General features: G+C 40.1%; 1 protein-coding gene across 11 annotated transcripts in view; it reads right to left on the bottom strand.

The window, feature by feature from the left end:
- The window catches only part of PHF21A (PHD finger protein 21A), a 136,003-nt gene that overhangs the window by 104,473 nt on the left and 5,406 nt on the right, over window positions 1-26,124 (bottom strand). Inside the window, exons 1-2 of one of the 11 annotated variants that reach the window (XM_042790654.1) lie at window positions 18,541-18,642; window positions 18,245-18,464 (exon numbers count right to left, since the gene is read on the bottom strand). The exons of 8 other annotated variants lie outside the window; for them this stretch is intronic. The gene's annotated coding sequence lies outside the window, so the exon portion shown is untranslated. Of the gene's footprint in view, window positions 1-18,244; window positions 18,643-26,124 lie in introns of those variants that run through there. 2 more of the 11 variants (XM_042790656.1, XM_042790655.1) reach the window with 2 other exon arrangements.

Genomic DNA, 26,124 nt, shown 5'->3' with positions numbered 1-26,124 from the left:
TTAATGCTGCCCTCACACAAGTATAGTATTTTTATTGGCATCTCTGCCTCATTTAGCAGAGAGGACAAGTTTAAAGAATGAAGTATCAGTTGAATAATTTCTTCTCATTCTGAGTTTTCAGTTTGCATGCTTTTTTAATTCAACATCTAAGCTCTATAAAAAATAAATAACTGGTTTCCTCATAAGCAGCACACTAATGAGAGTCACAGACAAAGCTGTGCCTGATACAAGCAAGTTTCTCAGATAAGGAATTGAGACAGAGAAAAGAAGAACAACCAACCAAGACTGGTAACTCCAAGCATCTTAGACTTAAGTTTTCCACTGCTCCTAACATTCTTATAGTAGAGAACAGTTTATGATCAACTAAATCTGTAGCTTTGGTTCTTGACAGTTGTCTGCATTGGCAACCAACCTGGAGTCGTATTAATAAAAAAAGTACCAGATAAAATCCGCTCTATAGATGAAATGAGATTATTTCTTGTTCACAGCAAGAGTGTGTACACAAACTCACACTGCCTCTCACTACAAAACAGATTAGAAAGTTAAGATTAGACAACTCACAATCACATATCAATGGAGGACTGAAGTGTTTAGCATTTTGCAGGATTTCTTAAGAAAAACTTCAGCAAGTAGAAATGCATCATGAAATCTCAGCTATTCGTTTTACCGAGGTTGCCTTTTGAAGGCTCTAAAAACACATGCTGTAAGCTGTCCAAGGTATGAGTCTGCATGGCTAGCTCTCAGATTATTACAGTAAAATCTGCAGTAATTGGGGGTTTTTAAAACCCCAGCTCTGGGAGCTATATTTCAATATCCACCTCTGCTTTCTATTAAGAACACTGCCTCCTTCTGAAAACAACGATCAGAAAAAAAGCTCGAGCAATGCTCACCTATATTTACTACAAGCTAAAACCAAAAAGCAATTAAAATTAGCGTTAATCTAATAAAACATCAAAGTTTTAGAAATACATTTTTCTTAGTGAGACTGGCTTTAGAATCTGATGTTAGTGGTACCAACAGGAAGGGTAGCTTGATCTACACATACACTTAAAGAAGTAAACCCGCCACCAAAACAGGCTCTTAACCTTCTCAACAATACTATACAAGGTAGGTAAGGAAAAATACACCACCATTGCTAAAACAATTATATTCTGCAGATCAACTTTACATTTTTTCTTGAAGTTTCTAAAAAATTAGAAAAGTTATTCATTATATGGGACTGTTACAAAAATAAAAGACCTCAAACACAAATCTCCTGCGTTTAAGGCTTGGTGGCCCCTGAGGACATCAGAAGAACCACACATGGTGGTTAAACATTTTAGTATACAGTGCCTGAAGGTTTAAGACTATTTCAATGCTAAGCATCTGTATATTAAGATGTTTGATTACATCAATCAGAAACTTATTATTACCTTTAAGTTACGCATTAAAGCTTACGCTATTGTAACCAGAGACTCATTTGGAAAAAATGGGAGAAATTAGAAGTCACGTTTAGCCATTTTTTGTTAGCATTTTTCCCAACTCTAGAAGCTAGAATGTTTACTGTTAGACCATGTTATTTTAACCACAAACTTTATATGTACATATCACATTAAATATCTAATTAGGTAATTTTTACTTTTTGCCAATAGGACCTCCGTCTTGTACAGTACACAGGATGGACTCAGATGAAAAAGGACTAATTGCTACACACAGGCCTGACATTCTTCCACATTTCAGAGCATTGCTTGACAGTATTAAGGGTAAAGCATTAATTTAAAAATTAAAAATTAGGGGGCTTTTTTGGTGCAAAATACACTGCACACAGAAGGGATTAACAGTTTTCTCCGGAATTCTGTCTTTAGATGTGAACTCCTCAAAGCAACAGCTTTCTTTCCTTATTTGAAAGGCATCCTGTATATAGAGAGCACTCTGTAAGTACTCTTCTAGGAAAAAAAAGTTGTAACAGTTACTTTACTGTGATTTTCAAGTCAGAAATGAACCAACTCATATCCCTTAACAGGACAGGATTTCTGCAGTCTCGAGAAGACGACAGACCAAACGCAGCCCAGACAGGGGGTATACAAACTATTTCAAATTACATTATTTCAAGGCTCACATTTCAATGACCATCGTTAGCAGCATCTGTGCTACTTCTGTGACTAAAAACAAGGCTCCCGTGTGCCGGTGCAGGAATCTGATCTTGCTGTTGTGTTGCTGCTGGGAGAATTCCCAGTCAGCCCCAGTAACATGTGCCAGGCAGATGGTAAAGAGGCCAAAAGGATTGCCCAAGATAACCGAGACTGCAATGAAGTGTACTAACCGTGCCTTTCAGTTTGTCCGTCTGCACAACTCCTTTATAACTTCTCTCTCTTCCTCCTCCCTATTCCCACACAATATTGGTAGAGAAATCCCACTAAAATGGTCAAGGAGCCTGAATTTTCTATTGATGCAAGCAGACAACTCACAGGATTTAAACTACAGGCTTCAGTTCTGCCTCCAAGTTCCTTCTGCTAGCTATGATTAGCCATGAAACAGATGCAATTTGTAGTTTTAAGACACCAGAAGCTGATTTCATTTCGGGATAGATTGCTTCACCTTCTCGAAAACAGTTTATAAAGCCATCAAACTAAGTTTAAATGGGAGTGTGTGACACCATCATTCGTCTTTGCAGAAGCAGTACTATATTTAACATATAGAAACCGAGCTAAAAGACTTGTTACAGCTAAAAAGACCATCTCTATTGTAAAGACAAAACCACTTCATAAGCTGATTCTTAAAATACCAACCAAAACTTGCCATGGCAGTCAAACACATGTAAGCAGACAAAGATTACCCTCTTAGCTCTGCTTGTCCTATGAGTACAGCTCTAACAGGCATTAGTAACTCTTCCTGAACGCAATCTTTCCTGGCATCGAGGGGGGTTGGGTGGGAGATGAGATCACACTCTCTAGCAAAATGAAAAAACATATTTGGCCGAGTGGAAAGTTCACCCAAATATGTTTTAAAATCTCAAGAATGCCTCTCACCTGAGCAGATTTAAACTATGTGGCTTTGCACATTTTGCCCACGCACAAACCCCTCTTTTTTGAAAAGTCAGTATATTTCTTGAATCAGAGAAGCAAGTCCTAAAGCCACTTACACTGGAAAGGGAAAAAGTTTGCATAATTTAACTCACCAAGGATTAACTATTTAAACCATCTTTAAAATAAAACACTCATCCTCCCACTTCTCCCACACACAAACCTTCCTTCATTCTAAAGGAAAAAGAGAAAGGTGCTGCCATTTAAAGAAAACAAACTAACAAAACAAAACAAAAACCAACCCACGGCAAATTAAATACCCTGCTTCTCTATTTCCTTCCATAAGATAAATAAAGCATTCAGGGAAACACATTTTTTTAAAAATAAAAACCAAACTAGAAAATTACAGAATGTCTGCCTCCCTAACCTATGACCATTAGTAAGCCTGGCAGAAGTTCTACCTGATGATACCAAGGGCTCAATGTATTCCCCATCCAACCCCGTCTAACATTCATAAATTTATCATCAGTACAATTCTGCTTTTTATACCCAAAAAACAGTGTATGGAGAGGTTTTACAGCATTATTGCATCCAAAAGTTCTGGTACTGCAGAAAGAGAAATATGAACAAGCACACTAAGACTCACTTTGCTTGGTGAATTATCATTTACCAGTTTTAGATAAAAACAAAACCACCTTCTATGCAGCTTGGCTACATTCTTGCTCATGTAAAAGCTGGGTGACCTGAACTTTTATTTTAGTGAGTTACTTGTTACTGAGAAGGACTGTTTATCTATACATACACTAACACCTAGGCCTAATTAAGTCTGTAAGTTTATACTTTGCTAACAGTGCAACATTAAATTTTCAGATTTAAAGCAGGGAGCTAGGGAATTTTTTGCAAAAATTAAAATATTTACATGATGTAAAGATATAAATCAGTGGAAAGCAGAGCTCGGTGTTTATTTCGAAAAATTTTTGCTGCATTCTGCCACATTTCATAAAGTTGCTGGAAATATGGTTTGGTTCTGGTTTTGGGTTTGTTTTTTTTTTTTGGTTGGGTTTTTTGTTTGGTTTTGGGTTTTCTAGAAGACAAAGTTTTATCAATTAAACTTCAAAAAATGTCAGTTAATCTATTAAGTCTTAAAACTGGAATTTATATTTTTAAATTATTTTCGACATATTTATGAAGTATACATAAAGCTGAGAGAGAAAAAAAGATGGAAGGTCAATAGAAAACAGAAGGAGTTGTCCCTTCCTAGCTGTACTAGCCCACTGTTTTGTCTCAAAATTTCTTATAAATTTGAAGAAAAGTTATTGGGTGGTTGATGTTTTAGATTGTTGTTTGGCTGGGGATTTTTTAATAACATGCCTAGAAAAATCAGTTCATTAACCTTTACAGTCCTTAAGGTATGTTGTAAATTTCTTATTCCAGTCACTGAGAAGTTTCTACCTTCCTTTCATACTTCAGAGACAAAGGACTGCTTGGGGAAAAGGAGACAGAGGAGAAGGAGTTGCGAGGAAGAGAGAAGACTACTTTCTAGAAAGAACACACAGAGTAAATCCTAGTAATTGATTTAACAACTGACGACGTAAGGAACAATAAAAAAAAATAAGAAAAACTCTACTGATTAAAGTATTCTCCCCCCCCCCCCCCCAATTCCACTAAGAATGAAGGGATCTCTGATTTCTTATTTTATTCTTTTAAACATGAGGAGAAATTTCATATTGAGTGCCAAACCATTTTTCCCCTTCTAGCAATCCACTTTATCTTGGAAAGAGCTGGCTTGCGGGAACGATGCGTTAGTGAGGCAGAAGTGCCTTAAGAGTTTTGGGAAGAGGTCCAGAGTACAAAAGGGAGATGATCTGGGTAGTGCTGCAGGACTGCAGGTATGAAATGCAAAACTAGAAGTATCTCTGACTATCCCTGGAAGTGCTTCTGCAGTTCTGATGGGGAGAACTTCAGGTATGTGCACAGCCCCCGCTTGTACAAACTGTTCTTGAATTTCATCTATCTACCAGAGGCGTTTAGAGGGGGGGGGGGGGGGGGGAAAGAGAATCAGAAAAACAACCAACGCCTCAATCACGAAACAGCGACATTCAAGAACAACGCCGGCCTTCCATTTCCACAGCAGAGCGCAGTGCTATTAACTCAATCTGCCAGCAGGGGGAAATGCCAAACAAGTGGGAAAAAAAAAAAAAAAAAAAAAAAGTTGAAAGAGCGACATACCACAGATGAGAAAATTAAACAAAACAACTAAACCCACCCCCCATACACACACATATCCTCAGCAGTTAATGAAGGGAAAGATTCTGCTCCTGGAGAGGGGAGGCAGGATAAAGGAAGTATATACAACTCAGAGTAACTGATCATTTGGCTCATTCTTCCAGGCTTTAGAGGGAACAGTGAAAGTGCAAGTCCAAAATCCAAGCATTTAAGAACAGCACCAGCAAGCTAAAACAAGCTTTCAGTTTCAGTGTTAGCACAGACTGACTGTAAATCAATTAAAGTTTTCTTAAATCTAGTGTTTCAATGAAGAGCAAAGTTTTGTGGTTACACAACTGGGAGAACTGAGGTGAAAATAATATGAATTTTTAAAGGACACGAATGTATGAACTAATTTATTTAAAGTGAATACATATATTCTAGGAAATCATTCTGCATTACAGAAGACTTCCTATTACATTTATACAGAATCCCAAGAGTCTGGACTTTTTTTGCGCCAAAGAGATTTCAGAACAGCAGGGGTCCCATTAGACACCCTGTTTTTCCTTCTACCTTATAAATATTATCTGTACACCATTTCCATGGTTACAAAATATAGTGAAAACCACTTAAAGGGAGTATCAGTTCAGGGAATAAATCTGTGTTAAACATATTTTGGTGAAGGGCAACTTGCAGGAAACAGACACAATTACACAGCGCATTTTAAAATTAAGAAATAGAAACCCAAAATGCAAAAATTCGTTGACAAATAAATTTAACATGCACTTACAACGTAAAAAAGACAAGCTCTGCAATCACAAGAACTTTCAGCTTAAAGCATCACAGGCTAAGAATCACAAGGAGCAATAGAGATATTTTCAGTGACAGATTTATGGAGATGAGCTACACAAGCTTCTACGGACATTATCTTCCCACAAATATCAGACAGAAGCTAGGCACACATGTACTAATAGCCAAACATTAAAAAAATGCAGATGGATTGTGATTAGTGATCATATGATAGGGCACCCTCCAACAACAGGTAACTTTTGTTATACTTTTGTATTTATAAAGCTCTTTCAAAATCAGATGCTGTACTTTCAATAAAGCTCTTCCCTCCGTGTGTCCATGAAACCTGCTAACGGAATGATAGCTCTTCAGGCATGCAAAAGGAAAGATTAGACTAACAGCACTTCAAGAGGTTTAATTAAATCCCAGTTCTGCTCCAAGTTCACAGTCCTACCTCCAGTTTCTCTAATTTATCCTGCAGCTGGAACACTCCCACAGGCAGTTAATCTATCTGACCAAGGCTCCCTCCTTTATGTTCTCTGCCAGCTGTGAAGTCCTACCACCAGCAGTCCCCAACTCTTTCTCCGGGGGGAGTGGGGGGTGTCACACTCCACAGAAAGTTGAGGTGATTCACAGGGAGGTCTGGGGAGCACCAAGCACAAGCTTAAGCAGCACTGGGACTAGGAGCAGGAGGGAGACCTCCTTCCTTCCTTCAGCAGTCACTGACTTCCAGTGTGCTACAGTGGGTAAAAGACTGAGCACTTCACTGCTTTTCTTTTTAACTAAAGCACTCATCTTTCACTCTCCCCACCTGGTCAGAAGTTTGGCGTGCGAGTTATGTTCTCACTGCTCCAGTCACGTAGACACGTGTTTTTCATTTTGAGACTGGGAAACCTACAGGATGACTGGCAAAAAAGAGGCATCTGAGCTTGCCAGGCATCTGAATTCTGTATGTTCTGCTTGTTACTCAGGCAGAATAGAAATCACCATTATTTTCTGTTTATCCTCATTATGGCACAGGGGATAAGAGTTCTTTACTTGTTTACTGTATCATCCAGGCAAAGACTGTGTGAAAAGGTCAAGGAGAAAAAAAATCATCATTTAAAACATACTTTAAACACCAAAATTAAACCAACCTGTGCTGGTTTTGCTGCAGATCAACTTTCATGTCAGTGTACTGGAACAAGTACTAGTCCATACTTCCTGTCTGGCACAGTTCTTATAATAAACTGGCCTCTTCAATTTAATTGCATTAAAAATAAACCATTTCATGTATATAAAGTACAGCAGCATAAGCTTGAAAATTAGCTGCTAATGTACATTCTTGTGTTCTGTATTTTATGATACTGAAAAATACTTAAAAGAACACAGGAGCTCATTTTATCTTTCGTAGAACTTTTCTTTCAGCAGGAAGCAAGATGGTTCAAAACGAGAAACTATACATAAATTCTTGCCTTTACACACTACAGATCACTAGCTCTAATGTGTTACAGGCTTTTGAATAATTGTCAGAAGACAATATGAAAATGATTTGTTAGTGAACAGATGTCCACACAACAAAAGTATCAAAGAACAATCATTTGTTTCTTAATTTGTCTTCAGATTTTAAGAACAAGATGCAAAAGGTAATGTTTCTTACCTGCTAGAAATTATTTTTTTTCTAGAAAGAATACTGGCAATTCAATTTCACACAGTTCTATGCAAACGAAGTCTCAGACTTCTGTTGGTTCTGTTGGGTGCTCTGAACCTTGTAAAAGGCAGCTGGGACCCTCTGCTGCTACCAGAAAGGTATCACATTTTCCTCTACTCTTGAATAAATACAACACCTGTTCTAAGTACAGCCTGCTAACACTTAGTAAAAAACACTCTCATTCTACATTTGAATTTGATTTGCTTTTTAGTCCAACTTATTTCGCCAGCTATTATTTCATTATACTGTGCTGTCATTTTGGCATTCCAGATCTGAGCACAGAGACCCACTAAAAAAACAAGCAAGAAAGACCAGCTTAAGACCTTCTAACAATAAGTACAGTATGCTCTGTGTATAGATTAAAGAAAATAAACAGCATTAGGGTTTTCATGAGTTTATGGTTTTGTGTACTGATAAATTATGACAGAGCACTTAAAGGCATCAACATGTTTTACAAGTAGTCTAAATAAAAAGGCAGTAAACAGAATTAGGTAAAACATGCTTGTTTCAAACTCTGAACCAAACAGAATACTGAAAGCTCCTTTCTCTCCCCCTCCATCCCAAAATAAAAGCGTGAGTGAGAAGGGATTTCATTACATTCTTAGAACTGTTATAAGCAAAGTCAAATCCAGCCACTCGCATTTAGCATGCAGGCTGTACACACTTCCCAAGTACGTCACACTGAGAAAACACGCTCGCTGAGCTATCTGCCTTCCCAAGGCCTCCAACGCAACTGTCGCTAGGCCTAAATCAGGTAGGCTCTGCGTGCAGTGCTGCTGCAGATGAGCAGGAGTCCACCCCTTCTCCCCATTTCCCTTCCGATTTAAACTACCAGATCATTCCAGCACCAGCTTTTTTTTCCTCTGTTTCCTTTAGCTGTAGTGTCTGTATTTAAAAAGACGAGGGAATCACAATTTACTGTGCAAGATTCGGCCCTAATCTTTTTATTCTTTACTACACCAGTTACTCTGCAGCTTCTGAGCCATCGTCAGCTGTTGGTTTTTGTTCCTTGAATGCAACAGGACTTAGCCTGCCAGGCTGCATCAGTTTTCACAGCATACCTCTAAGGGGAAGAAATCCCTTCTTCTCACTTGCCTCCAGCTGGGCTCTGAACATTCCAATTTTCCCATTCTCTCAACAGATACACAAGTCCAACACTGGTTCAATATTGACATATTTCTCTCTTTCAACACCAATTCCTTACTCCCCTGTTTATTTTCATACAAAGGTATTATATAAAAGTGCAATTAAGTGGTGGCCCGAGTACCTCAAAGTGTTCTCTTATGGAGAACTTGATTTCTCCACCAGGTTAATCCCGTTCTGACAACTGCTTTAAGCTTTTTACTTTACCTAATTCAGCATTTTTCTGCCCTTAGATTCCTAATCTACCTTGTAGCTTTGCAACACCCAGGTTCAGGACAAAACAAACAAACAAAAGAAAACAAACAAACACAAAAGAAAAGCAAAACATAAAAAACCACAAAATTTTGTCCCTATATAGCATGAACTTTCTCATCGAGGCAAGATGGAACAACACTGTGATAAAAACCACATTTTGTAACAGCTTAGCCCTGAATGACATTTTGGGTAAAGCATTAGATGCAACAGTCTCCTGAAACTGACAGAAAACTACTGGGGAAACACAACAGCATGAACTAAAGTATAGAAGCAATCTCAAAATTCATCTTCACCAGGCCAAAAAAAAGGGGTAGGATTCTAGGCGTCAAACATATATCAGAACACTGCATTAAAAAAAAAAAAAAAACAAAAAAAAAAAAAAACAAAACCAACAACAACAACAACAAAAATAACCCAAACCTTAAAGAACACTAAGAATTAGAGGATTGAAATACACACTTTACCTGAATACTGGAGGCAAAATGGTCTCATTGTACTTTTGCTTTTAAAAAAAACAACTTCACAAAGACACACACACAAAAAAAAAAAATAAATAAAAAAAATAAAAACCAACACCCTCTACTCCCCCAATAAAATAATCACCACAGTTTGTTCCTTCCAGGGAACGGCCCACAGCAATTCAAATATAAAAGATTTCCCAGACAATCCAGAGTACATGCAATGTGGTAAGGGTTGGGGGTTTTTTAATTATTTAAACACTGATTTAACTAGCTCGTTGCAATGGAGACCCCAGAAACACTTGATACATAAAACATTTATGACAGAGTCCTAAAGAACTCACTATTAGACAGCAACCAACACTAAAAAGATGGACAAGTGAGAACAAGTTTATATACGCACCTTGGAAAGACCTGTTTTCTCCATTACAGATTTGTTTTCTGATCTCAAAATTTAAGCAGCTGTTCCCCCCTCTCTAGTCTGCACAATATACCCGAACTAAACTACAAGGTTTATTTCAGTCCCTTGTCTTCCAAGAAACACATGCCCTAGAAGGGAGGAAAAGCAGGAGGACACCACTCTCCACAATCTTTTCAACCCCCTCTGCTGCATGAAAACGTAGATCCTTGTACCAGGCAGAAGGTATTTAAATTCCCAAACCAAACAAGAGCATTTTAAAGAATCCTAAAACAAGAGGCATTTAATGTCTCCGAAGTCATGCCTAGTGAATAATAGTCCCTATTGTCATTTTAACCTGTGCTAAATGGCATATTTTCGAATCATCTATTGGAGAAACATTAAGAGTTTCAATTATTTCAGCCCTTTCTACTTTCTCAAGTTGCATTAACAAGCACATAATACCCGGCACAGGTTCTGTGGGGGAAGTGGCTTCTATATCATCCTTTCATACACACTACAGGCTCCAGTCCTGTAAGATGGCAGAATGCTAAGAAGTACTTTTTTTCTGAAGAGAACAGGATGGTTGTTTAGACTAAAGGACCCTGGGATCAGCAGCAGCATGCATTGCCAATTTCAAAACTAGTTCAACTGGACAGCCTTTATCAAGTCAGTTAGTGTGTTTCATCTTCCAAATACACAATAATGATACCTGGTTTATAACAGTACAAGTATTCATTTATTGGCTTTGTAGGTTTTTAGAAGTGTCCAAATAAAGTTAATTAATACACAAAACAATGGTTTGTCCAGGCAGAGAACCAAAGCAAGCTTCAGCTGCTTAGGTTACCTGTGCTACAAAACCAAAACACGTTATTCAGACTTCTCATTCATGAGCATCTAAAACCGTCACTCTTACTTTTTCAAAATCTGCATAAAAGTTCTTATACAAGCAGTCAAGATAACAGTCATTTTTATGAATTAAACTTTTTGCAGTTATTAAATTCCTGCTGCAGTCACACAGTACACTAGAGACTGTTCAAATTCCACAACAATACCAACCTACCAAAAAATAATTTTTCCACAACTTGCAAAGCATGACAAGTATGCACCCACACAAGAGCACAAGCTGCTAAGAGCTTCTGAATATAATAATGTAAAATTATAATTCAAATTACCAAATGCACAAATAGCAAGGAAGCTGAAAGGGGGCTGATTTCCCCCAACAATAATCTAAACCACCTAAATATCTGAAAATTTGTACAATCCATAAACACTGAGCAAAGCTGAAGCAAAGGATGCAATTCCTACAGCGGGTAAATTGTTAACAGTCTGGATGTCACATCTGCGTGTTCATACACGAACCATTAGTCTTCTTGTCCTCCAGGCTAGAAGTCTTTTGGACAGAAGTGTCTGTCGCAGCCCTTCTTCCTACCCCTCAGATATGGTAAGAATGAGCACATGTACTACTCTGTCAGTCTAATTATTTAAATCTCAATCAATACTTAGAGCAGCAAGGGAAAGGTGATTTCACATGCAGAAGCATAATAATCAAAAGAAGCATTACTTTCTAGCAATATTTATTCTCTGAAAAGTGTCTGCTCCCACTTCCCTAAAAATTCAACTAGTTAATACAAACTCCCCAAAAAATTCAAATTGAGATGTTCTAGTTAAACAAGGACTAAACCTATGAGAGTTAACACCTGCCCTTTGCCTGACAGTCAAACTGCCTTAAAACTGATCATAATATCCCTCATTGAGATAAATGCTGGGTGAGAGAGAAGTTTTGGCTTTCAAACCAGTCTCAAGTCAAACTATGAAAATCCTACTAAGATAACTCAAAGAGATAAGCAGTGGATTCTGGACTTTTATTTAAAAAAAAAATATTACAGCTGATCATAACAAATACATCACAGACTTGGTTAAAAAGGCAACACAGGGACTTCTACAGAAGAACAAACTGAAAAAATAGGCAGGGAATGCCACTACCTACTGGAAGTGATATAATTTGTGGTACTAAGCTTACAAAGCACTGGCCATTTAAAAAAAAAAAAAAAAAAAAAAAATCACATCTGAGGAACACTCTCTTCTACGCATTCATAAAGAAGATTGCAATCTTAATGAAATGAAGCTTTTGGACATCCAACTTCAAAGCAAAAGAAAAGGGACACCGGAATATCTAAGTCATGAACAGCAAAAGGTACATACACCAGGTTGCATCAAAACCAAAAGGAAGATGAACCCATCTGTAAACCTCACACCACCTCAAAGCAAAATCCATGAGAGGACCTTCCTCTTCTTAAAAATATATTAAGACTGAAAATAAAGAAAACCCTAAACAGTCAAAAAGCAGGGGAGTTACCATAACAAGGATCAGGCTTGAGTCTGTGAACATACTTTTAACTGATCTGGCTAAAAGGGAGGTTGCAGACATTGTGATGCTTTCCATTATTCCAGATAGTTAAAATTAAAGCAAACTTCAAAGAGTTATAGGGGATCTGATAATACCAAATGATTGATTTTCATTTGTCATTTTATTGTCCTGTGTCGACAAGTACAAAGTAGCATACGCAGAGGAAAAAAATAACCCTAGCTATAAATACACAATGATGAGTCTAAACTAAGCATTACTACTTATGAAAAAGATTTTGAGATTATTGCAAGCAAACAGTTCAACTCCCAGCAGAAAGAAGTCAGAGAAAATCTCAGGTATTAGAAACAGAACAGAACAAACAGGGCGCATTCTGCTGTGATGCACGCTGCACGTAATTCTGGCTGCTCCACCTCAAAAAGGGGAGAGCTACAAATGGTACGGAGAGGAATGACAACTAGGGAGCATGTTTAAAACAAATTAAACTATTTTTCTCACATCAACCTATCACACACACACACAGAGAAAATGCAGTTAAGCTGTGTGGAACTTGCTGTTGTGGAACACTATGGAAGCCACAGATATAAATGAGTTCAAAAAGGCAGCAAACAAATTCACCTATAAATCGTTTGATGTTGCTATTCACAGTGCAATAGCCCAAACGTAGCTTCCATCTCAGGCAGCGGATAAACAAGTGTCTGTCAGAAATTTACTGTTAATATTTCAGCAGCTGACAGAATTCACCCATTTCCTACGCCATTCAGTCAGCTGCTGCTGCTGGCCACTGATAAAGGCAAGATGCTGGATGAGATGGACATTTGGTCCAGCACAGTATGTTAGTTCTTACATTTAATCACATTGAGCAGCCATAGCGGTATATGTCTTGGGTTGTTTTGGAGGTTGGTTCTTCTGGTAAATAAAGCAGGCTCTAATTCAAGCATGTAATGTTGAAAGCAGAAATTGTAACTTCTCAAGCAGAAATCAAACTGGTTTATGTTTATTGTGTAATATAATGTAACACTGAACTAAAGACATGATCAAATATTCAAGGGTGTGAGGGTTTTTTTGCTGTTAAACAATCCAGACTGCTGAAAAATTCTCCTATAAGCCCCATACTAATCAGGATGTCAACCCAAGGAGATTCAGGCAGTTAGTCTCCCCTAACCGAGAAAGACCCAGAGAGTTGGAAAGCAGCACTAGACATAAGCCATGGATGTTTGCTGGAAAAACTGCCAAGACCCATTTAAGATTGGCAACAATTTGGCTTCCTCCCAGCTGACCAGAGGAAAGATCTCCTGAACCAATGGATTCAAAGGGAACATGTAGATGAATGTCTGACTCCTCTCCAAGAAAACTGAACTTGCCAAAGTCATCAGGTCCTGTCTGACCCTGGAGCAGTACTAGATGCTCTACTTTTTAATAAGGAAGTCTAGCTGAAGAAGTACTACTGTCACAGAAAAAGCATAACCTCAAGCTGTGGCCCAGGACAAACACTGAACAGAATTCTGCTAGGAAGTACTGCTAATCCTGCTAGAAAGCACTGCCTAAACAATTTGGTGAAAGTCTGCTTTCTCATCACTGTCAGCTTCCTTCTCTTCTGACAGATGAGCTTTTGAAGATAGCCAAGCTGAAAGCCATGTAGGATAAACAAGCAGGTCTCAATCTGTGAGAAACACAGAAGTTCCATTTTCTAGAGCCCAAATTACAACAGGTCTGGAAGCAAAGCAAGTGTCCGGTACACACCACCTTTCAGTATTGCTGTAGGCAGTAAGATGAAGATGGATGTACCCAATAAGCCTATCATCCTTATCAGGAACAAGCATCAAGGATTAAAAAAAAAAAAAAGTATACAAGAAGAGAAGAAGCTTTGTGATCAGTTTCATGGAGATGCAAACATCACCTCAATAAAATTATTGCTCAGCTACACTGGTGAGAAAGCTGACCACGATCCAGTTCACATCAGAAATTTCTTAAATCACACAAAAAACCCCAACAAAATAACAATTTCAGGCTGCGCTACAGTTTATTTTCATTTCACATAGGGGGTAGTATCATTTTGTTATTCCAATAACCTTCTGCTTACAGATTCATCCAGGTTGGTTTGAGGTTCTTTCGTTTTGTTTTGGGAGGGGGTGTTGTCATCTAGGCCAGTAATAGCATTGAAATTGGTCCTGCTGAAAGAAAACAGCAACATAATGCCCTTGTCATTTGTGCAAACTTCACCAGCAACAAGCAGCACCACAAACTAACAATTCAAAGAAACTGGCACTCTTATTTGTAGTTGGGAACTTAATATTTACTAGATGCTTTCTTACTCCGTGCTGTCATAGGCTGACTATTTCAAGATGAATTTGTTGGTATCTTCAAGAGAACCACAAGAAGATTTAATCATAACATGTATGTGTGTACAACAGGTTTATTCATGCTTCAGTGATTCTGCTGATCATCCGTGGGACAACACTTCTCTCTTCTCCGTCCCACCAGTAAAGCCCATCACAGATGCATAATTTGTCTTCCAGATACGTAACTTGGGAAGCTTTCTTCTGAAGTGTCCCATCTCTCACTGACAGCAAATTCTAGTACTAAGCAAGGTATAAAGGAGCTCTACTCCAAACAGTGCCAAGAAACCTCTCAAATCTCATTCACATTTTTTTCTCGCTATAAAAAACAAATGCTTATCCTCTTGCTCTTCTCATAAGTTCAAGGGAAGTTTCTGCTCGCCCCCGTAGCTGCTGATACTACTTCAACTATTACACAGGAAAACTCAGTTGATTCCAATATATTCCTAAATACAGGCAATGATTTTGATGACTCCTCTTCTCGCACATTAGTCTAAATGGAGATGGTGGAAGAACTGGACAACTGTATGGATGTCTCCAGATTTATGCCCATTTGCTGGCAATTCCAAGCCGCTGGTCTTAGTGATGATGCAGGCTGACCTTTCCGGTGCAATACAGTTCTCATGTTGGTTTACTTCACATTGCCATGACACTTGCATACAAAGCAGAATTGCTTCCTTTGGCAACATGGAAAACAAGAATTCAAAGTCATCTCTCTGAAAAACACAGTGCCATCCAACTCTGTCTCTTTGGATCTCAGGCCTTTAATGCAAAGGCAATATACCTGAATTACTTGAGAGCCATCATTTCATTAAGCAGTGGTGATGCAAGTGGGACAAACTGCACATGAACAGAAGCATGCCAATCACTAAATTGTTAACACAAGAAGATACTCCAGGAAGTTTCATTACACCCACCCATCAATCAAGAAATCACCAAAACCAGAATTCTACTTCACAGAAGTCACATGGTTGAGTATGATATGCAGTAGTAACTGAAGTTGCCTTGTATTTGGCCTTGAAGCTGTCTCCACAGTTACAGAGTTAAGATGTGTCACAACATAAAAACACTTCAGTGAAGAGACAGTACTAAACCAGCTTACTGCCGAAAGCCAACCCCAGGCTTATGCAGAACCAGAGTCTCAAAACATGAACAAGTCTAATGAAACATTAGAGGGGTGTACGCCAAAGTTTCCAAGCTCCACCAATACTCTTAAGACACCAGCAGACACCAGAAGCAGTGACATTAAGGGTTGTAACTGGAGATACTCCAGAACAAGAGACATGCATTTAAAAGATCATGATTCAATACCCCACCAGAGCTCAAAAGCCTACTGCCACGGGTAGTCACAGAATCAAACACATGGAGTTCTAAGCATCAGACTCACACCTTTAAGTGACCTATTTACAGTAGACAGCAAGGCCTGTAACAAAAAGGGAGCCATACCTTTCATGTTTGTATTGGAATCTAGTGTCCTTATTAAGCAGCACTAAAAGAGTTAGTGGAAGCAACGCTGGACCCAGCCAACTGGGACAGATGCAGAAATTTGGGTATTGCTGACTTTGCTGATTTTCTTCTTGGAAAAGGCATTTGTCCAAATTAACAGAACAAGATATCTGTCCCTGAACAGTACTCACTTGGGAGGATTGGAGAATTCTGCTCACATAAGCTGTACACAGAATAGTTTTAACAAGCGGTTAAGACTTGAGCGCTGACGACAGGAGTAACTCAGCGTTACTTTTGCTGTGCATTGAACCATTCCACACAACTAGCTGTGTTGTACCAGACTGTTGTGGTTTAGGCCCAGAGGGCAACTGTGCACCATGCAGCTGCTCTCACACCCTCCCCCATCGAAGAGATGGGGGGAAGAATATGAGGACATAAATGGCTCAAGGAATTCATCTAAGGACTGGGAGGAGTCACTCACCCATTATGGTTACAAGCAGAAGAGGACTCCTTAGAAGAAGAAAAAAGAAACATCACTTTAATTCAAATGCTAACAAGACAACACTTGACAGACAAGGAGGGGACAGTGAGAAGTGCCACCACATTCAAAACCACCTCCCCCACCCCTCCCTTCTTCCCGGGCTCAGCTCTGCTCCCCACCTCTCCATTCTCCTCCCCCAGCAGCGCAGGGGCAGGGGATGGGGGTTACAGTCAGCTCACTGCTCCTTCCTTCTCATGAGGTGGGGTGAACCCCACACATTCCTCCCCTGCTCCACGGGGCTCCCCTCTCACTGCAGACAGGCCTCCATGGACCTTCTTTGGCATAAGTCCTCCCCACGGCCCGCAGCCATTCCCAAGCTGCTCCGGCGTGGGTCACCCCTGCGTGTTGCAGTCCTCCCAGCGGGGACCACTTCTCCCCTCAGGGTCCCGGCCTCCTTTAAATGCAGACGCCTGTCCTGGCGTGGGCTCCTCCACAGGCTTCAGGTTGGCTTCTACTCCACCCGTGACCTCTGTGGGTGGCAGAGTGGGCAGCCCTGCCATCTCACCATAAGATACAAGGGTCTCTGCTCCGGCACACCTCCTCTACATCCTTCTCCTTCCTTCCACTGACCTGGGTGTCTGTCCTTCTCACAAGTCCCAAACCCCTCTCAGCTTCCCCTTCTTAAATATATGACCGCAGAGGTGCAGTTGATTGGTTTGGCCCTGGCCAGAGGCAGGTCCAACTTGCAGGTGGGGGAGCTTTCAAAAAAGCTTCTCACAGTGGGCACTGCTGTAGTCCCCTGCCCTGCAACCAAAAAACCCACAACCCTGCACTGCAGAAACCTAGCACACAGACTCGGGAAGTATGACGCAGAAACACTGATATTATGCAGTAAAGTTCCTGGAACCTCATTTACACACTGGTCATAGACAAAGTACATTCTGGAGATGTTTCCATTTGGTAAGTGTAAGCACTAACCTTCACTCTGACCCTCTGGATACATTTACAATGTGTGCCCATGTAACAGTATCTGTAAAAACATAATCATGCCTACACAGTAATATGTAATTTCTTGTATTAATTGTAGTATAATGCAAGGGAGCTAGAAAAGAGGACCAAAAAAAAATTTCAACAGCAACAACAGCTACCACCATCTTTCTGTATTTTTTCAGGTTCTGAAGAACTTAACTCAGGACTGTTTCTTGGCATCAGTGGTTACCTATGCAACTCAGATTCCTCTGGATTTCAAATTCATATTTATCAATCATTATCTCCCCAATGCATCAGAAGGTCTCCCATCCCTATTCAAACCTCTACTTTTCCTTCAACCCAAGATAACCTAATTAAAAAAAATATATCCAAAACTTCAAAAAACAGAGTACCCTATTTATTTTGTACAACCAGTTTTACAAGAATCTCACCTCCTTTGGAGTGAGCACTACTTATTTGTACACCACCCATACTTAATCAGTAAATCATTTTTATGGTCGTTTTTGTTTACAACGTAGCAACACTCAGGACCTGAAGGAAGCAGGCAGTGTACTGGATTAAACACACAAGCAGGGGCCTCAGTTCCTAGCTTAAGGTCTTCAATAAATTTACCACAATGCAGAATAAATCAATTTCTCTGCCTCAGTTTCTAATCCAAAGCATGGGAATATTGCTACTTACCAGACTGACCTGTTATCTTTCAAGTGGAACAGATTCTCAAGTAACAACAGGCACACCTATACTCAAGTGAATACACTATGCTGATTCACAACAGCAGATTGCCTGGGCCAAATTCCATGCAGTATTAACAAGTCAACAGGAAGCACTCCAAAATTATTACACTGATGTGCTCTGATCTTCCTTCCCCTACGTTCCAGTCAGCTGGCACTCTTGCTGTTCCCTGTAAATATAGAGGCATGGGTATCAACCTCAAATTCTGTCTTCCCTTCCCCTTTTATTACATTCTCCCTCCTTACCCCTTAAAAGCCTTTTTATTTTTTTTCTTCCTTCTCCTCAAAAGCACACAAATGGGAACTGTAGCATCTGGAGAACGGTATTTGTAGCTGGGGTAGTCACACTCAGTGTGGGAGTACTGATGGTAGTCACTAATCTGAAAGGAAGAATTCAAGTAACCATACACTTAATAGAAGTTCCTTTCTTCTCAAAACCATGATTATTCAATATAAGTAGAAAGATTTACACACTATATCACATAAACATAACACTGAATCACTGTGCCAATCTAACACGGAACTATATAAGTATACAGTTAGTGTTTAATGGAAGAAAAGCCGAGTGCAAGACTGCTGTACAATAAAAGTAGACTTCAGCTACAAAAAAAAAGCACCAAAACATTTTTACTCGCACCGATTGCCGTGGATTTTAAACTGATTGCTTACTCAAACTAGGAAGACTGAACTGTAGATTTAGCTATTTTTAGTGGCTACTATAACCAACTGAAAGGCAATACCATTTTCAACTTCCACAATGCTGATAGAGAGTGAAAGGGTATCATGGAGCATGGCGTGATTATGCTTTCTAAACAAAAGGATCGGCAGTTTGCAGGAGGCTGCTGGTGGCTGTCAATTTTCCCTCTCCCTCAAATTATTTTTATTCCCAAGGAGCCAGGACCTATCCCCGGGGCGCTTCACCCAGAGAAGGCAGTAACACGCTGCCGAGGAGCACTCCTCGTTCACATCCTCTCACACCAACATCACCACAACCTTCACTTGCCCTCCTGGGACCTGCTGATGCTGCGTACACAACAGTCCCACTCCAGCACGGTCCTAGGAGACAGAGACAGCCACCACATGGCAAGAGGGGCTTACCACAACAGCAGAGACTAAGATAAGACAAAACAGTGCTGAGCACTAGCCTGGTACTGCATATGCCACAGTAGTATCAAGACCAACACTCACAATAATATGTTTACAACCACAGCACTACTGTGGTATCAGTGTAGCGCCCATCATGATAGCAACTTCTTCGCAAAGTTATTCTTTAAACAAACTCTGTTATCTAAAAAATAACGCCCAGATTTTTAACGGTCCTATTGCTGTGATAGAAAAGATGTTTAAACACATCTCTCCCCACACACACACACACACACGCACACACACAAATTCTCATGCACTCCTCTCATTCCATCGCCCTTACATATTCTTCTCCTTGCTGTTTCAAGGATAGCTTTTTTTTTTTTCTCTCCTCCCTTTTAAAATGCCTTTGAGAAAAACCCCAGCTCTTCTCAATTTAGATTCTGGCTATTACACAGTAGGGGGGGGGGGAAAACCATATGAGGACCAGAAACATACATGAAAGTTTATTGCATGGTTTTAAGTCCCCTTCTAACACAGCTTCTGATCCCCTAGAAGCCCATATGAGTCTTACTGCCTACTGGACTACCGAAGACCACAGCATGGAAAGCAATGTAGAGAAAACAAAATCTAATCATAACACAATGGAGGTTTAATAGCTGAAGGCTTAAAATGTATCCTGCGCATATAGGAACATGGCAAAAATTATGGAAATATGCAAATCGTATTTAACACCTTTCCCGTATTACACGAGAGTTTCTGATACACCCAAGAGAAAAATATAGCCATGTCTCATATACAGTACTTTCTACACACAAACAGGGATTTAACAGATTCCTCTTCCACTCCTTAGTTTAAGTTTTCAAAAGCCTTAGAGTAAGACGGCCTACATACATGATGAAGTCATGCATTATATTAACAATATATTTTGCATAAGAAAAATCAACATTTTTTGATAAAAACAATCATGGGCAGAGAAATGTAGATTAAGTTAGGAAAGGGAAACCAGAAAGGTCCCAAGTTTTGAGGAATTGTACAAGTTTATGTTGCATCAGGGAGGAACAAACCCAAGATCATTATTTTCCCTTGTGTAATTTTGTAGCAATGACAATGTCAGCGCAAAACAACTACTTGAGGTAACTGGGTATTCAGAGAGTCATAGACCTATGCTGAACTAATCAACTCTGCAGCTGAGAAGACACTGTTACTACAGTGAGGAACTAACCCCAAGCATGCACTTAACAGGCCAACAACATCAGGTTTTGACTGACTGCAAAAATGCTGCTCATTATCACAGGAAAAACTGTTTGATTAAATTAAACGCTGCACAATCTAATAGAGTTCTGCATCAACAATCAGGCATCCAAATATAATTCCTGCAAGAAGTAAGGTGGGAGAAGACACTGCGAGTTCCAAGCCAAGAAGAAATTGCCATACAGGGATGAGAATTATGTGAACGGGGGAGATTTTCATGTTTACTTTAGAGCATGAAATTCAAAGGAAGAGTAGAGCTGGTAAAATATGCCAAAATGCAGGTGAGAAATGGAAACTAAGTCTCTGATTCTGAAGCAAGTTTCATGGTGACAAAACTACTCATTTCAGCAGGATTCTCTGAGAATGCAAAAATTAGGGGTACAGTATGGTGGGATTCCTCCTTGAGCAGAGAATTGCAGTTGACTCAAGGACAGATATCTGGTGTTCAGAAACAGCACAAACCTCGCTAGTGCTTCCCAATTTATTCCTGACCAGAATGTACTCTCTGAAAGGGTAACAGGGGAAGCTCAGGTAGCCACATCCTTTCCGTTTGGGGTCAGTGACAAGAGCATCCTTAATACAGCAAATTCATACTACACACAACAATAGATTTACATGATAAAGATGCTTATCGGAGACAATTACTGCAAGCTAAGCAGCAGTGAAATAGTAAGGTATCTGGAGCTCCAGCTAGATGCAAAATAGCAAAAAGCTTTGTTACTAGTAATATAGGCCATTGTAGCCCTTCTAGAAAGTTATGAAAAAGGTTCGTTAGCTGGGGGGGGGGGCTGTTTTTTTGTTGGGGTTTTATTTGTTTTGATTTTTAATCCACACAAGTCAGGTTATTCAAATTTCAGACTGAACACCTCAATTGGGGCAGTTTTGTCACACTGGCATGAAGGAAGAGACAGAGACAAAAAGTATTCTTTGGATACAACAAGGACTAATTTCTGGCTTAGAGGTAAAATTTTGTCGTGTTAACAAATTAAGCAAAAGGCCTGAATAAATAGATTCCAAGTTCCTACAAAGCGTTACAGGAGGTCAATATTATCCACTTCTTAGATGAACAGCAAAGACACTAGGAGACAAAGTACCTGGTGCAAGATCACCCCAGGGCCAGCAGCAGCATCTTAAACAGATGCCACATTCTTCAGACTTTGTCCAGTGCTTCAGCCCTGCAAAACCCACTCAAAACTACCTTTTTTGGGGAAAAGAATGAAGTCCTGGTACTCTCTATTCAACTGGGAAGCTTCCCATCAACTTGAGCAGGGCCAGGATTTCCTCCCAGATCAGGACACATTTGCTCTTATGAGATAAGAAGTACTTCTAGAAGAGTTTCTTTACAACTATGCATCAAACCCTTTTGTACATCCCTATTACCCACATTCCTTATCTAGGATACCCTGATACGGCAGCGTTACAAAGGGCACTGTCACAGGCTCTCTACAGAGGGTAAAACGTCCTTGAAAGACAAGATACATCATCATTCTACTACATATAGATTTATCTTGGTTTCTTCTCCTGCCTGATGTGTAGACCAAATCAGCCAATGAAAGTGAATTTCATCCTTGCACGGCAACAATGACAGCCTTTCTAATCATGTCAATATACTAAGAGTAACTATTTCAGCTAACCATGTGTCCTGTCAGCAATTTGCTCCACATGGGCTGTGAAGGGGCTGGGAGCACTTAAAGAAAACTATTACTAACTGTTTACAAACTCTTACTACAGTTACAGCATATGTAAGGTTTTAGATGAATCTCTGTATAGATTTACCTTTTTGTATCAGTTTTAAACAGAAGTGTCAGCAATGTACACTGTGTACAGTGCACCAGTGCTGACAAAATACATTCCTTGCCTCAAAGAAGCTATTACCACCTAAATATCTGTCATATTTATAATCTGTGCGGGTGAAAGAAGAGCAACTTTTTGTTGTTGTGGGTTTTTTTTGCACAACTATGAAGCAAATACAAACTCTAAATTTATATTGGGTGGATTTCCAGACACTTGCTAAAAGAAGACTTTTGCCACACATACCTAGATAAAAGCTAATTATGTAGAATACAAAGAAGCTACTTTCCAACATTAGAAGTTCAGAGGTCCTGATCCTGCTACCACTTATACAAGTTTCAATTTTAGGCATTCAGATATTCCCTCTGACCTCTGAGGGACTTAAAGTAAAATACACATGACTTTTGCTTGACTGGAGCTCTAATTTCTCCAAAAACATCAAAAAGGCTTAGTTCATATTGTTTGGCACTTAATAATAAAATAGGTTTATATTTATCTCACACAAACTGAAGAACAAAGAGATTGACTGGGATCAGTTAAAAGTATAAGTGTTTGCTCACTTAAAAATGAAGACAACCGCAGTATCCAAAACATGGCACACGAGACTACAGCAAATGCTAAACTTGTTACGGGCCTAACAATTGAAATCAAATAAATGTCCACACTAACTTTAGCAAATCCCACTGAACAATATTAGTTAACATCTTGCGTGAAAATACACGATTCTTATGGATATAAAAGGTAAGAATTCTGAAAAGTTACTACTCCTCAACTCCTACTCCAGAAAGACTTCACCTACTTTGACGCGACTTCGACGGAAGTTGAAGCGTAGCGGTCAGGGCTCAAACACCCCGGACAAAACCCCCCAGCCACGCTCTGCTCCTGCCTGCGCCGGCCAGTACCTGAGTTTGAGACCCTGCATCCCCCCGGTAACCAGCAGTGACGTCACTAACCCCCACAGCACCACCACCAATCAGCTCTCGGCCTCCCGGCACAGAGCAGAGAGGGAGATGTGGGCAGGTAAAAGGCTGGCGAAATCCCCTTTTGTTTTGACAGAAACCCACGGTGACGGTTGGGGGGCAGCTTTAAAGGAGAACACGGCAGCCATACTGCCGGCAGCGCAAGCCTCCTCCTGCCAAATGTTTCAATCCGTAACGTTGACCTGAAAGAGTAAAAATTTCCAGAGTATCAACCGGGATACTTCCCATCACAGCCGAAGCGAGGCATTAGTGAAATTATTAATATATGCTTTGTACAAAAATCACACAGGAAACTGGAAGACTTCTTTCATCGACTGCTTTTCCCTAAACGTATCACCCAACTATAAACTGTCTTTGACTTCCAAATAAAAATACGTGCTGCTGCACAGGATTAGAGGGACAGGTTTAAGCTGACCAACTCAGAACTGCATAAGGGATCAACGACTCGGTTTCTAGAGTGTTATAGCATCTTTCACTTGTCACCCTGAATCTCCCAACTTCTGCTCATGAAAACTACAGGCCCCAAGATGCATTAGTGTACAGCAATCCAGGCAGGCTCTTCGGATAAAAACACAGCACTGCATACTGGGGACTGTAGTTTCCACGAGCCACATTCTTACTGAAGATGAGACCAGATGTAGGCCATATTGCACGCTTCCACGGGCCAGCAAACAACATACACGTACCGTACGGGGAGCCTGCTGCCAGCAATCATCAGGTAAGCTGGATCGATATCCAGTTCCCATACGTTGAAGTGAAAAGGACAAAGATTTCTATAAAAACAAACATCAGCTAACCAAATTCCCAAAGAATAATCATCAGTTCAGCTACTTTCAAACATGCAGAATAGGCCACAGCTTCTTCACATCTTTATACGAAAGTGCAGTAAGAATTTTTTCTTTCCCACACCCCCTCCCCAAGACTGCTACATTTACTAACATTAAAGAATGCTCTTCTGAATATCAATAGGAAAAGTGTGTTTGGTGAGGGGCATATTCTCCCTGTCCAGAATTTGGTAATCTGGAAACAAATTACTCTCTTCCTCCATTTCTACAATGTACTGAAGCAGGAGCTTGCCTCTCTTCCAAAAAGAAGCAGAGCTTAGCTGAAAATTAAATAGCTATATCTCAGCGTAGGCCTCAGAGAAGAATACGCTGTACTTCAGTTCAGTAAAGGGAAGGGCAGCTCCCCCTACCAGTCTGTTCTAAGAAGGTTTTAATCGAGGAAGGAAACAACCAGGGATCAAAATGAATAAGTCCTCCTTTCTTTTCCCTCCCTTTTCCCCGAGCTCTGGATTATTATTATTAAAAAATATATATATACATATATAATTCCATTTAAGTACTTATGTGTTTCACTGGTCCTTGCAGAACAAGACAGCCTTTGCAGAGTTTCCAGGCTAGCAGGCAGCACCCGCAAAAACATGCAAAAGAAAAAGGACCAAGACTGTGACCCAAGAGAAAGACAGTGTCCCGCTGCAACAGAAAGACAAACAGCGACGGTTCAGTCGCCTCAAAGTCATGCCGATGCACTTCCCTATAGATGCAAGAGGCCTCAGGAGCATCTAAAGGTTTTGTCAATACAGCAATACTGTCCATAGGCCAAAGACAGCTGTTGCCATAGTTACTATCAGCCAGCTTATCAGAAAATAATTATTGCGATTACTCAGAAGTTTTGTTAAAACAATTTAAAGCTTCAAAAGGATACCACTTGATCTCTTCAATTAACTGTTTGCAACTACACTGCCTTCGGGACCCGCATAGTTAACGACGCTCGGATCTGCAGGGTTGGAGGGGAACAAGGGAAGGAATCAATGTTCCTTCTCCCTTTCATACCGACAGCTTGTATTTCACAGGCAGAAACAACGAAACCGAACCGACCGTAAGCTCGGCTGGAGTTCTCCTCTCGCAGGCCCGGAGACCGAGTCCGAGCACAGGCCATCTTAGAGTCACAGGCTCAGATCTGCCCTCGTTTCTTTAACCATTCACCTATCCGTACTCCCATTCAAGAAACACACCAGCTACATTTTGAAAACATATTTCTAATTACATGCGCAAGGGTAGAGTCCCTCGCTTAAGAGGCACGCAAGACAATTTCTGCAGCAAGTGAACTTGGTAACGTTCCCTTTTGTCCTACCGGCGCAGTGCTGTCAGGTGGAAGGGCAGAAACTGGAAAACACACATTTTAAGAAATCCGACATTAAAAAAAGCATAGAAGCTGTGTGAACACGGCCTACAACAGAGCTCGCATTAAGCAGAGCCTCACTCCTTATGTACTATCTATAAATGCATTCCCACCAGTAACAACAAACATTAGGCTAGGGCTGGGGGGGTAGTAGTATTGGGGGAGGGGGAAGGATGTTCTCTGGTGTGGGTTTTTTAAAGGATGCTTTGAGCATACAAATCTCGAATCAAAGAGCGAGTGTTCGCAGTGACAGTGAACAAGAAATCTCAGGTATGAGGGAACGAATAACAGGTCAAACCATCTAGGCAAAGAGCAGAGCTTTTAATGCCCAGGTTACTTGATAATTCCAACAGAGATAATAAAATTATGTAAACAGCGAAACGGAAAATAAATGCTGCAGAGAAACCTACATCAAGTAGCCCATTCTCTCCTCAAAAGCCTGGGATGATCAAAGTATTAAAACAAAAGACTCTGTGGTAAAGTTGGGGCTTTGTTAGGGCAGTAGGCATGGTAATCCTCTCGGATTGAAGGAAGGAAC

The sequence above is a fragment of the Tyto alba genome, unplaced genomic scaffold, assembly GCF_018691265.1.
Source record: "Tyto alba isolate M040663 unplaced genomic scaffold, T.alba_DEE_v4.0 Super-Scaffold_18, whole genome shotgun sequence".
In the NCBI taxonomy this organism is placed as follows: domain Eukaryota; kingdom Metazoa; phylum Chordata; class Aves; order Strigiformes; family Tytonidae; genus Tyto; species Tyto alba.
This window is presented reverse-complemented; position numbering and strand designations above follow the sequence as displayed.